The 12,707-nt window shown below is 38.0% G+C and overlaps 1 protein-coding gene and 1 non-coding gene across 3 annotated transcripts in view; both read left to right on the top strand.

The window, feature by feature from the left end:
• Positions 1-455: 455 nt before the first annotated feature.
• numb (NUMB endocytic adaptor protein) overlaps positions 456-12,707 on the top strand; it is a 59,665-nt gene continuing 47,413 nt past the window's right edge. Inside the window, exon 1 of one of the 2 annotated variants that reach the window (XM_076621780.1) lies at positions 456-596. The gene's annotated coding sequence lies outside the window, so the exon portion shown is untranslated. The remainder of the gene's footprint in view (positions 597-12,707) is intronic. The other variant, XM_076621781.1, reaches the window with a different exon arrangement.
• LOC117158952 (U1 spliceosomal RNA) lies at positions 9,644-9,806 on the top strand. Its single transcript, XR_004464478.2, has one exon. It is a non-coding gene; the product is annotated as a U1 spliceosomal RNA (small nuclear RNA).

The following is a 12,707-nucleotide window of genomic DNA, read 5'->3' as shown; positions in this document are numbered from 1 at the left end:
TGATAAGAGCAGCGGCGGCGAACGGTGACGCGTGCGCGCTGCGGTGCGATGCGCATGCGCCTCGAGGTACACGGGTCGCTCCCGATACGCGGATAGTCGGAGTCGAGAGTTTACGAAAACGGGATCCGACTGGGGGGGTTTTCGCTGCGTCGCGGGCCTCTCGCTTTCTGGCCTCGGTTTCCTCAGTGAAAATGCCGCTGTGATAGAGGCGCGCGCGGTGCCGTGTGCTCTGTCCGGGCTTGTCGCGCCCCTGCAACGAGCCAACAGTGTCAACTGTCCACACCAAATTTTATTGCGTTAGTGGTTCCACCGATTCGCGACTGTTATCTTCCCGGCGCTTTTCCCTCCCTCGCTGTCTCCTCTGTCTTTCTCTTTCGTTCTACTCTACTGCTTTTTCCACCTCGTGCATTCTATCCTTCTGGTTATTCGCGCGTTTTTTTACTATCTCGCAAACCATAGATCGGTCGCGCTCTGTGTGTCCCCACCTTCACGAAACGATACCGCAAGATTTGACACTGGAAGATCGTGACAGTGTAGAAGTGTCGCACGAGTTTCGTAATCGTTTGTTAACGGAGTTGCACCAACGATTCGAACAGGTGAGTTGAAAAAACAAGATCGACATAGTGTCGGTGTCAGTGATTGGCTCCTCCCAGATCAGTGTCGTTGATCGTTACACCTGTCACTGCGAATCAGGCTTCGGTAATTCGATCGTGTCGAATCGATAAAACCAAGAATTGATGGTTGGTTCTCGTCCGACCGACACGATGTTCGAAATGTATATCGCGGTGATCATAGACCGCCCCCTCCTGCTACTGCTTCTCGCGATTATCGATTCCGGTGTGAACGCGCCCTGTCTGGACAGTTATCTGGTCGTCCTTCTTGCACGCATCTTTCTTATTTGTGGGATTAAGTTTTTTCAATGATCAATATCGGCCCGCATAAATACAATACTGCTTCGCTAACTGGTCACGAGTAGGGACCTTATCTGGCTATTTATCGAGGAAGGTATACTTTTAATAACGACTAATTGACATAGACGTCAAAGGCTCCATCAAAGTCGACGTATAGGCTAGATAATGTGGTTAGATTTCGTTTCTAGACACAAACATTTTTTCAGTAAATAAGTCGGTGAAATTCTAAAAGACCACTTTCCAGCTTCGGAGAAAATATTCCCTTGGCGCTGCAGTAGAATTCAATTTATCTAAACTCGTTACACGACAAACAATTCATATAATTAAAGTTTGCCAATTCTTCCATCGTTCTTTCGTCATTCTTTGTTCAAATAATAGAAATTCACGGCCAGATACATAAACGAATTCGACCGACAGTAGTTTGGTTAATCGAGCACTAAGTACCTTCTCGTCCGAATAAGTGCGCTTCTATTCTACTAAATATCACTTACACGGCCGATGCGTTCTTTCGTAGTTTCATGTGCGTGCGGAGAAAGCATAGAGGGTTCCCTAATCGCGTTCGCGAACGCGTGTTAACAGTTTAAGCGTGATTTTGGTACCGTAACTCACGAGCAGAAGGTAACGAGTCTTTAATGAGAATTAATTACACGCATCGTGACGACTGAGTTATCGCGAGAGTGTTTCGAATGTTTATATGTATCGATAGCGGTGCTCTATATGCAAGTGTACATTGTACATATACGCATATAATATACCGGTGGAAAAATTTATTTCCGAATTTGTACATTCTGGGTCTGAACATGCTTGTCTGGGAGATGTTGATCAATCACTGGCGTGTCAACTTATTCTGCTTTTCTCTGATTCACTGATTTATACGGAAGTATGTAGATCGGAAATCTAACTTAATTATAGTATATACGTATGATAGGACGAGACGCATCGTATGCGAAATTACATATCTGACATGGAAATGATGAGATCGTATGTACAATATAATATGACTAAACGTTTGATGTTAAATATCGCGAAACGTTTGATATTTTTATTAAACGTCTGAATTGTACAGGTGATGGAATCTTTTAAATAATCGATCGCGATCGACCCATTGGATCATATTTAGAACTATAAAAAGATTAAGATGACAATATAAAAGTGTCTAGTATAAAAGTATCTATATACATATAGAATCGAGCGATAAGTTATGCAGAATGTTGAAGATTTCGAAATATTATCTCGTATTTGGACGCATGGGACGCATTGCGCCCAAAATCACGTATCACAGCGATGAAAGCTGAATAAAATTTTGACCTAAGAATTTTAACTATCTTAATTGTTATTTTAGTCATTTTTTTCTCTGTGTCCTGTGCAGAAGTGAAAAACTATCTGTTCCAAAAAATAAGTCTATAATTCCAAATATGGGTTGTATAATACGTAAAAGGTATTGCATTTGTGCTTGCATAAGAAGTAGCTATACCAGCCTAATATCAGAAATGTTTGTTGCATCTTTAGTCAGATAAATATAGCGTGCATTACAATGTCGAATCGGTCGATATACAGACCTATTGCTAACTTTTCTCAGTAGGTACTGTGCTCGACGTTCAATTATAACTCCTTATTGATTGCTCAAACTATACACTACAGGAGCAAAGCATTAGTTATTTGTAACAAAGTGGACGACGCGTAAAAAGATAAAAAAAAACTCTACGTAACGAAATTATCATACCCAAGTGACGAATTAATTCCTGTTCCGCAGCTAATAAATTAACATGAATTGAAAATAGGTTGACTTCAAACTGACATAGTTAATAGAAAATCAACTATTACTTTCTGTTCGTGAAAAAGAGTCACGAGAATTAGCGAGAAATAAAAATTGTCCACGAAATCGGGTCAAGATCTGATCAAAATCTTGAGTAATAGATCCATGTTAAAGCAACGTGTATATATTTTTCACGGTTCCAGTTCCACCAAAAGAGGTACAGCTGCCATTTAGTCTATGCCTCGTTTACTTCCTACGTTCCCTTACTTTATCGCATTTCGAATTTGTTTCTTTGCTTTGCTCAAAAATTTCTCGCTCCACTACCCGCTAAGAACTACCAAGGAAGCGTTAGCTTATGAGATCAAGATGAAGATAGCTATCGGACGAAGATTTCATTTTGCAAACTGTTTGTATCTTTTATTGAACAAATTTAAATTTGGTAGATTGTAACCAGTGGATAAGATCTTATCGGAGCCAGAAGCTAAATACACTTAACATCTTTTACGAGACGAACTGCAGCACTCTGTGGGAGCATTGATATCTGAAAAACCAAAGATATAAAATACATTTGCATACGGGAGCGTTGTACAAGCAAAAATTGGCGAATAAAGACAAAAACGTTTCTCGTCGACGGTATTACTTTGATACGCAGCTGAAAATTACGCTACTAAAATGTTTATTACGTGAATCAAATTAACCTTTGAAACTTAAACGACTCCACTATACTACATGCTACAACATGTTAAGAATAGATAGTAAATCTAGTTTGTAACAAGAGTTGTTTCGGTGCTAAGCGATACTTAATATGCCTGCCTTTCGCAAAGGAATAATTTACGAGTGGTCGTGATAAAGGAGAGAAACTAGCGGTAATTACGAAAGGAAGCCTCTCTGAATCTGACCGAAGATGGCAGTGAGAAAGGTAGATAACCGAAGGATACCGAAACTTATTTCTTAATCTTATCTCGTTGTATTAATCATAGTCGTGTTGGTTCGATTTCGATTAGCGTTATGATCTTCTTTGTTCGTTTCTGGAAAGTAATTGTGTCGACAAATATTCAGGTAGGTTTCATTTTTACGTATAACGTTGTTTACAGCAGGAAGAGTGTTGAAAACGAAGAGCAAAAAATTTGAAATATATTTTATATATTTGTAATACATAATATATATTCGAAGTATATAATTTGGTAACTCTATACATAAAATGAGTTACATGAGGACATATAGCACAATTGAAATAAACGATCAAGTCAATTTATTGCTTACGAAACTAACATTTTTCGCATATCATTCAGAGTACTGTAGTTATTTCAAAACAGAGCGCATGCAATTTTATTGAAATTACGACACTCAAAGAACAATGTGAGTCGCGTTAGTCTCACATTATCTATTGGGCATTAATATTTATATCTTCGACTATACATATCAACTACCGCATAAAGTATGTAACGAAATATAATTATAGGTATGTTTACTATATTAAAACGATAGAGCTCCCATGAAATCTTCTCTTATTAGCGATATTCGCACGTAGTATCAGTTATTCGTCACTCTTTAAGAAAGTTGTTACAAAAGATTATTAATGTTCGTTGTTCTTGTCCAAGGGACGAATTTGGATGATTTAGAACTTCTTGTGATATTGTTTATTAATAATACCGATATAGCTTCGATACAGCGTTAAAATCTTGGCGTTATTCCTGAAAAGATTCAAACATTGGTGAAACGACATTTCACGCGCATCGATTTGATATTACGTAATCGTAACATCAAGATATAAGAAATTGTAAGGACTCTCACGCAAGCTGTTTCTCAGAGCAGCGCAAAATTTTCTCGCGATTCGTGCGTTGATTTAACGAATAATCGATGAAAGGTCCGATAACGATCTTGCTGGGTAACTACGGATAAATTGAACAAATACTTCCAACAGACTGTAGGGCACGTAGATACGTGTGTGTGCCACGTGGCAACCGGGTCAATTGTATTCCATAACGAAGCAAATGCTCGTTATCCTCCGAACAATTCGATCATTGTCCTAGGGAACGCTTTGAAAACGTGGAACGTGCGTCTGACACTTTAAGGATGAGTTTTTCGAGCAACGTAGGTTGCATTGTAGCGTAAAAATGTTTATCCCTTAATTATAGACAATTCATCTCTGGAAGAAATATGAATTTTTATTTCATTAGTACAGTGCAGCGATGAAATTTTAGGATTTCAGTACCTCCGGTTGTAAAAAACCAATATAAAAAATAAATATACCTACACAGACGTATCGTTCGACAAAATAGTTGTAGTAATAATCAATGACTGTGTATTCATAACAGAGATTAAACCGAAAATGTAGGTAGAATTGTTCGTCCCTTCGATGTCTTAAGTTTGCCTTTTGTCTCGACGCTTCCTTAGCCTACGATCCAATTAGATAGGCCATGCTATTGTTCTTCGAAGGTTTATTAATTCTACGTCCAATTGTACGAAGTTCGAACCTCGACTCTTCGAACTTCAAGCTGTGTATTCCATAAATATGCAGAAAATGCGCTTATGTATATCATCTCATTATCATATCACGCATATTATCGTTTTATTTCATCTTTTGCCCCGTTTCCCCTTTTTCTTTTTGCTTAGAAGATCGACTCATTATTTGTATTCTATTACGTGTGGTAATTAGAGATAGCCATAATCCACCGGAACGATATATATATATATATAGGTATGATCGATTATTATTATCGTGTAATTAGCATAGCATAGAAGTATCGGCGACTTACGTAAAATACGTAATATAATAAAATATACGTGTATTTGCATAATTACACGCAGTGTATTAAAAAGCTTTTCTAAAAGGGAAGCTAAAAAGGTAAAGGTAGTTGAAAGGAAAGAGAAATATTTGTTTGTTTCCATATTTCTGAAAGAAGCTACATTTGCATTGTTTTAATTCCATCAAGTCGAAATGTTTCGTTCACGGAATTCACGCCACGATCATCTTCTCGCTGCGCCGTGGAAAAATTTCATAAGCCGAGTATGCAGTTTGTCGCTGTTTTATCGTGTTCAACGAAAAGATTGTCGCTGTCAAAGACCTTCTTTAATAATCACAGCTGAAAACATCGCGTCGGCCGTGTCTTCGCATATTTGCCATAGCTTCGCACAAATTAAAGCAGGACTCGGGCTCAAGTTCATCCCTTTTGTACGTAGCAATGGGCGCATTCGTGTGTGTTCGCACGATAATTTCAGATGCACGTTGCTCGCGACAGTGTCTTTACTGTACACGTGACATTTATTATGCCAACGTACTTCCTCTGTTTGTGTGTCAGACGACACTGGTATTCGTGACGAACTGCAATGCAGACGATTGCGGTATCGCCATATCAGAGACCTGCCGATGCGAAAACTTTGTGAATCAGCTAGCTCCGCTAGGCCTCGCAATTAACGCGAATTCACCATGATCACTCCAGTATCGAAATAGAAGGACTGGCGTGCTTTCATGCGAATTACGCGATCGATGGTCTCAAGGAGATTAGACTTATTTATGAAAGTTCCAACTTTTCGTATTTTATTAACAGACTATTTGTAGATATTAACCGGTTGACCGATATATATATATATGGTATTTAATCGTATTGCAAATCATCAAGTATCTATCTTTATCCTTGGTTTCTCTGATGTAAAATAACCACGACAATGTCTTTATTTTAACAAGATCAGCGTTTAACGATCGTTTTTCAACGATTGTTCGTAAAGTCATAAAGTTTTCGACATCACTGAAGTACATATATCTGGCTCTAGTACACTTGCTTTTGAATTTACATTAGATGGTGATCTCTTGCATTTAAATCGATCCATTATTCTGTGTATTTTTACGAAAGCGAACTTTTTCTCCGCTAATGATATTCTTAAAGTCGTACTATTTTATTACGTAACTAAATGTATCTACGTAAGATTAAATTTGCTTCGATTCGCGTATCTCCGTAACATTTTATCAAACTTATAAAAAGACATTCGGCGTTCAAAGCCGGAAATGTACTGAACCGATGAGAAAAAAAAGCGAAACAATGAAACTTAACCGCGTACAAAGTTATAGTATCGACTGTAGCTACATATTAGGTTGTTCGAAAAGTTTCTTTCGTTTCATAAGGTGATAACAGACGAACAACAATTTCTGTTTTATATTATTTTATCGAATTAGGTATGATCTATTTCGTTCTATTTCTATTATTGCGTTCGTGCATAATTCAATAAACTAATATAAAAGAAAAAACATTGTGCGCCTATTATTTCCTTATAAAACGAAAGAAACTTTTCGGACAACCCAATAATATGAAGTAGAATGTAACGAAGGATCGCGTCGAAAAATAGAGTTCTTAAGCGTGAAAGAAGGTAGAAAGGATAGAAGAGAAATGCAACGCGTCTCGATTCCACGATCGACTGTCGCTCACTGTTGGTTAATTTGAACGGCTTCGTCCTCTTGCGTTTTGCCATCGGACAGAGTAACGATGGCCGGTTAAATTCGACGAAGTAACGGGCTTCTTGAAAGAGCATCGCTCCGGATACGGTGTACAGCCTACCGACTGCGTGTTTACGTTACGAAACGTGTTCTCGCATTGCCGCGTAACCGTAAGAGCGTGACGAAAACCGAGCTACGTGGGTGACGGTCTGTCGTCCTCTTCTAAGCAACCTCCACCAACGACAACTCTGCCTTTCACGTAAAGTCGATACCGTGCAATCGCGTCGTTCGAGCCACGTTCGATCGCAAATCGAAAAGATTAGTTTTTAAACATTTTTTTCCTCTTCGAAACGAAGCGTACAAAAATATATTAGTTTGAAATTAAAACGATATAGTTTGCTTAACGTTAACGTTCTAACTTTATTCCATAAAAATGGAACGTTAAATATGTAAATCGAACTTAATCCCTCGCGAAAATGAAAATCCAATTACGTCCATATCGTACAATTTGAAAAGCAGGTCACATGCGTAAAGTTCCTTGCCAAAACAAACATGCGAAGGCTCCATAGCGAACCCGATTATTCATCGACATTGTAAATTTCATGAAACAAAAAAAAAAAAAGAGAATCGAAGAAAGAACGAGGTCGTATAACGTGTTTCGTGTCCTTTGAAAAAAAAGAAGTGGGTGAATCGCATAAAAATACTCGGTGAAGTAGCGACCTCCTTGGCTCTAAACGTGCTATTACGTAAAAAAGTTCTCTCTCGACAAGTTCTATTACCCCGATATACACGATGGATTGCCAAACGTTTCCAACTGAAATTTATTATATACCTGAACTATCTAAACGTGCAAAAATTGACTTTCGTTAGTTGCGTCGTTCTTTCGCCAAAACTTATAGCCGCGATACACGTCTCGCCTACAATGTACGTAATAAGATCGGCTGATTGAGATGACCAGAAAGTCGAGTTCGTCGATGGAATTCTCCTTTGCGAAGATTTGCTTCGCCGATTGCACGTTACAAGTTGCTACGTGTATGACGTTAACGATTGGTAAACAAAAGGTTGTCTTCGGACTTGATAGTTAGCACCGAATAGTTTCAGTGGCTTAAAATAGCAGTACGTGAAATATATTAAAACGTCGATTAGCTGCAGTAAAAGGGAGATAAAACGTTTCTGGTAACAGGATTTTCGGGTCACCGATGTGGAAGGGCCAAACACGGGGAATTGGATCATAAATAGCTTATTCGGAGAATTTATTCTACGAAAAGAAAGATAATTTTTGCGTATATCTAAAGAATCAGATACAGATGGCTAGCTACGTTCCATCTTTCTAAATGGGTTCGGAAAATATAGCAGTATGGGATATAAAAGCCCGTATCTGATCCACGATGAACGTACAAAGATACTGACAGACGACGACACTGTTGCGCGCCGCTTCCAAGAGCAAAGACTTCGCCTTACGTCTCGCCGTTATGAAAAAAAAAAAGAAAAAAAAAACGGGGCAAAAATTATACTCACTTTCCATGATTTTTAAACAAAATTATCTTTCTATGTCTTTTTTTTTCTTGTGGGTTAAATACAGATGAAAGCGTTCCATCAAGGTAGCAACATTGATCGAGCCTTGACACGGGTTCTTTTTTTAATACCATCGAAACCTTGCGTATTACCAACGCAACGCCTTGATACGATGGATCTTGTCTTTGGATACGTCTTTGTCATACGATGGATACACAAATAAAACGCTCGGGTCTATAAAAGAGCCAATGGACCCATAAATATTTACCGTGCGTCGTATTTTTCTTTTCCATCGCTCGCTTCTCTCCCCCGATACTGTTTTAACGAGACTACTCGCTACAGGAGGTCACCTGTTTATTTATCGATGGCAATTAAGGCGCGCGCAAGATAGATCTCGTGCGTGTCAACCGCGTTGGATATTTTCTTCGATAACGGCGATGATAAATCTAATAAATATATCTAATAATAATAATAATAATAAATAGTTGGCGGATATTTATGCAAATGTATATTTTCGCGGAACCTTACGTTTCCTCGTAAACGCGGTAGAAAATACATTTTGTTCCACGACTATCACCGCTAAACTCTACCGAACTAACTCTACTAAATTTGGATTCCGATCGACCGATGAATCGGATCCGCTGTAGGTACTTCCTAAAATTAGATCGTGAGATTTGTTTTAATCTTACAAATAGATCGAAATCGTAGCAAACCGAAACGTTTTCTTCTTTTTGCGCGATCGGTATTTCAGTTTATATAACACGAAGTATTATAAGATGATAGATCCCCATTTTGCGCCTCGTTCATGATGCTAGATACGTCGTATAGAAGAGATATATAAACGATATCGTTGGAAATAAAAATCAATGGATATAGCGAACAAAGATTCGCGAGCGTCGGCCATTTCTGAAAACGATCCGATCACGATCGGCTGTTGTCCACTAGATGACATTCGTTTTCTATAGAATTTCTCGCGAGCGCGAAAGGATAGCGGAGCCGATAAAATTTCTCGCCAATGGTATTGAATTATAACTTACTTGGCGCGGAGGATACCGTGATCACGAAGGCGGTTCCTTCTGGGCGAGGCTCCTCCATTGCACTTGGGTAGAGCTGAACCTTGCGAATACTCCTAATGTGGGTATGTCGAGCGCACAATTTTTGGTAGTCGGGACCTGCGTTCGCGCTGTCCCGGATTCACGAAATCGAAATGTAAAAGTTCCCTTTCTATTTTTTATTTAACGAGAGAAAAATATTTCTCGACCGCGACGATCGTTTTTGTTTGCGTTTAGCAGTTGAAACGTATACCGATCTTCGATACATAATATCACGAATATTTTCTCCTCGTTACAAACTTTTCCGTCGTGTAAAACGTGCGAAAATATTCCTCTCAGCTTTGATATTTCTTCTATTTCGAGTTTGTCGGATGAAATAGCGAAATAGTCTTACTCTTTCGACGGAAAGATATATCTGTCTCGAGTTCCTGACACATTTTCAAGAAAGAATAATAGACGTGTCTTCGACTCGTGCGAATTCGGTGAAAAATGTATACACACGGGAAACAATAAAATTCACGTACGCGCCTCTACCTCGTCGATAGACAGAGTTGTTCGTTGCTGAAACAGTGGTTTCTTGTTAGAGGATGTATGACGATAAACGCGGCAAGCGCGACAAACGATAAGAGTTAAGAATATAACTATGTTCTTTTTTATTTCTAAAGTTCTATTTTTCCTTCTTTCGCTTTATTCTTAAACTTTTATCTTTGTATCGGTCGAGAGACAAAGATATCTCATAAACGGAACGTCTTGGCGTAAAAATTTAACAATGTCCTAATTTCTTATTCTCTGAAAATTATTTCGTTCGCGTGCCTCGGTTTATGAAAGCGAAACATATCGATCATTCTCTTGCGTGAACACTTTATGCTTCTATCGAAACTTGCAAATTTTACGTAATGGAAGCTCGTACCGGTCGCCAGATGTGACCCTGACGAATCTTAAGATACTGTCAAATGGCAAAAAGATACCGAGTTTCGTCGCAGAATTCTATTTTGGTAAAATTTAAAAGCTTAAAAGACGATGGTAGTGAAATATTATTGCCGTGTTCTTTCCCTTTCGTATTGTAAAGTTATTTCAATTTGAAACACCGCTGTCTTCGAAAAAAGGAACAATTCGTTACTTTATTTATGCTTAGACTAGAACGTGTCTCGCGTATCTTGCGGTTTCGCGTTTACGTGCCTATGTAACGTTTACTGATATTACCGAGAAATTGTTGGAAATACAGAACCATAAGCAAGCTACGAAAACACGAATAATAAATAATAAGTCCTAGATTATTATTTATTCCGTGACGTCTCAAACAATGTCAAGTCTTCGCCATTTACATAGTTTATCGTTTAAATTTCGCGATCGAACGTTTTACGATTTTAAAACGATTGGGTAGCATTATTTATTATACAACTTGATACGCGTCCCCACTGTAGTCCGTTTATAAGATGCTACTTTATGTATTAAGCTTGGAAAGAATATTATTTTTAGTTTGTTCTAGACAATTTTCTCTGGAAGGCAGTAAAGTTCCGTAGATTCTGGTGACACAAAGAATATAACGCGCGAAAGCATTTTTTACATCCCACGGAATTTTCTTCGATACCGTGACAATAGAGAGCGTTAAGTTACCCTTGACATATCTTTCCCTCAAAAGGTAATGCCTACTTAATGATAAAAGGGTGTGCTTCTTATTAAAGTGCTTTCCAGTAGCACTCTTTGTACGTGCTTCGTTGTAATAAAAAAATTGTTATTTTAATTATCAAAACATTTCATAGTTTTTAATGTATGGTAAGTATAATATATCATATCAGTATAATATACATATATAAGGTTTCGAAACGATGTGATTATTTTATTATATAATGTTCCGTTGAGAGGTAAATTTTACGACCGTTTACAGACATTCGACAGAATTTAGAATACGATTTAATGAAATTATTGGAAGAGGACTTTTGCATTTATCCTTGATCTTTATCACGCAAACCCAACACTGACGATGAAATAAAGGCATGGCGAACAGGCTGCGAGTCCTTTCATTGAAATATGTACCTTTTTTTGTGTCGAAAGCAATTTCATTCTTCGATTTCCACGGTATGTATTTTTCATCACGGTTCTTGGAATTTTATCTTTTCACTCGTTTTTTAAGCTCTATAATTTCCTGCGAATGTCACGCTATCTGTCGTGCAGGATTTTTACACTCTGTTGTAAATGCAGAAATACTTGTATGAAAATAATTTCAATGGAATATACAAGGTGGTTGGCAACTGGTGGTACAAGCGGAGAGGGGGTGATTCTACGCGAAAAAAGAAGTCGAAAATATAGAATACAAATTTTTCGTTCGAGGCTTTGTTTTCGAGAAAATCGACTTTGAATTTTATCGCGTCTCGTTATAACTGATCTCACTGTAGATCGTTGTCTCGATGGAAAAATTAAAAAAAAAAATTGTTATTCTATATTTTCGACTTCTTTTTTCGCGTAGAATCACCCCCTTTCCGCTTACCACCAGTTACCAACCACCCTGTATATACTACAAAAACTATTATAATATAAATTTGCTTATCCGTCGTCATTCTTCAATTATTCAAACTATTTGATTTTTGCTGTTCATCGCAAGCAACCGACAATTTCTAATTAAAATCGTTAAACAATTATTTTGATAATATTTATACGATGGATCATATAAATTCACGGAATGAGTGCTACTTTGTATGCCAAATATATGATCTTTTAACGGAATTTTATTCGGATATAAATTCACGGTAGAGATATGTATTAAAGATTTATGAAATAAAAAACAATTCCAAAGTAATTTCAACATTTTACTCGTCAGACGTTTCAACAAATAACGCTGAAATAACTTCGAACGAAACGTTTCTATCGAATCACCTTTCGCGTTATTCGTCTCTTCCTCCTCCCTTTGCGACTGTTGGAGGATGCTACGGTGACTGTTTCCCATTGCTTGCTGGAAAAAATACAACGATGCCTTTGGAAGAGCCGTGAAGGACGTGGCTGGTCGTCTCGCGTGCCACTTATTTCCCTTTCCTGGCGTGAAG

Source organism: Bombus vancouverensis, chromosome 9, assembly GCF_051014615.1.
Source record: "Bombus vancouverensis nearcticus chromosome 9, iyBomVanc1_principal, whole genome shotgun sequence".
In the NCBI taxonomy this organism is placed as follows: domain Eukaryota; kingdom Metazoa; phylum Arthropoda; class Insecta; order Hymenoptera; family Apidae; genus Bombus; species Bombus vancouverensis.
This window is presented reverse-complemented; position numbering and strand designations above follow the sequence as displayed.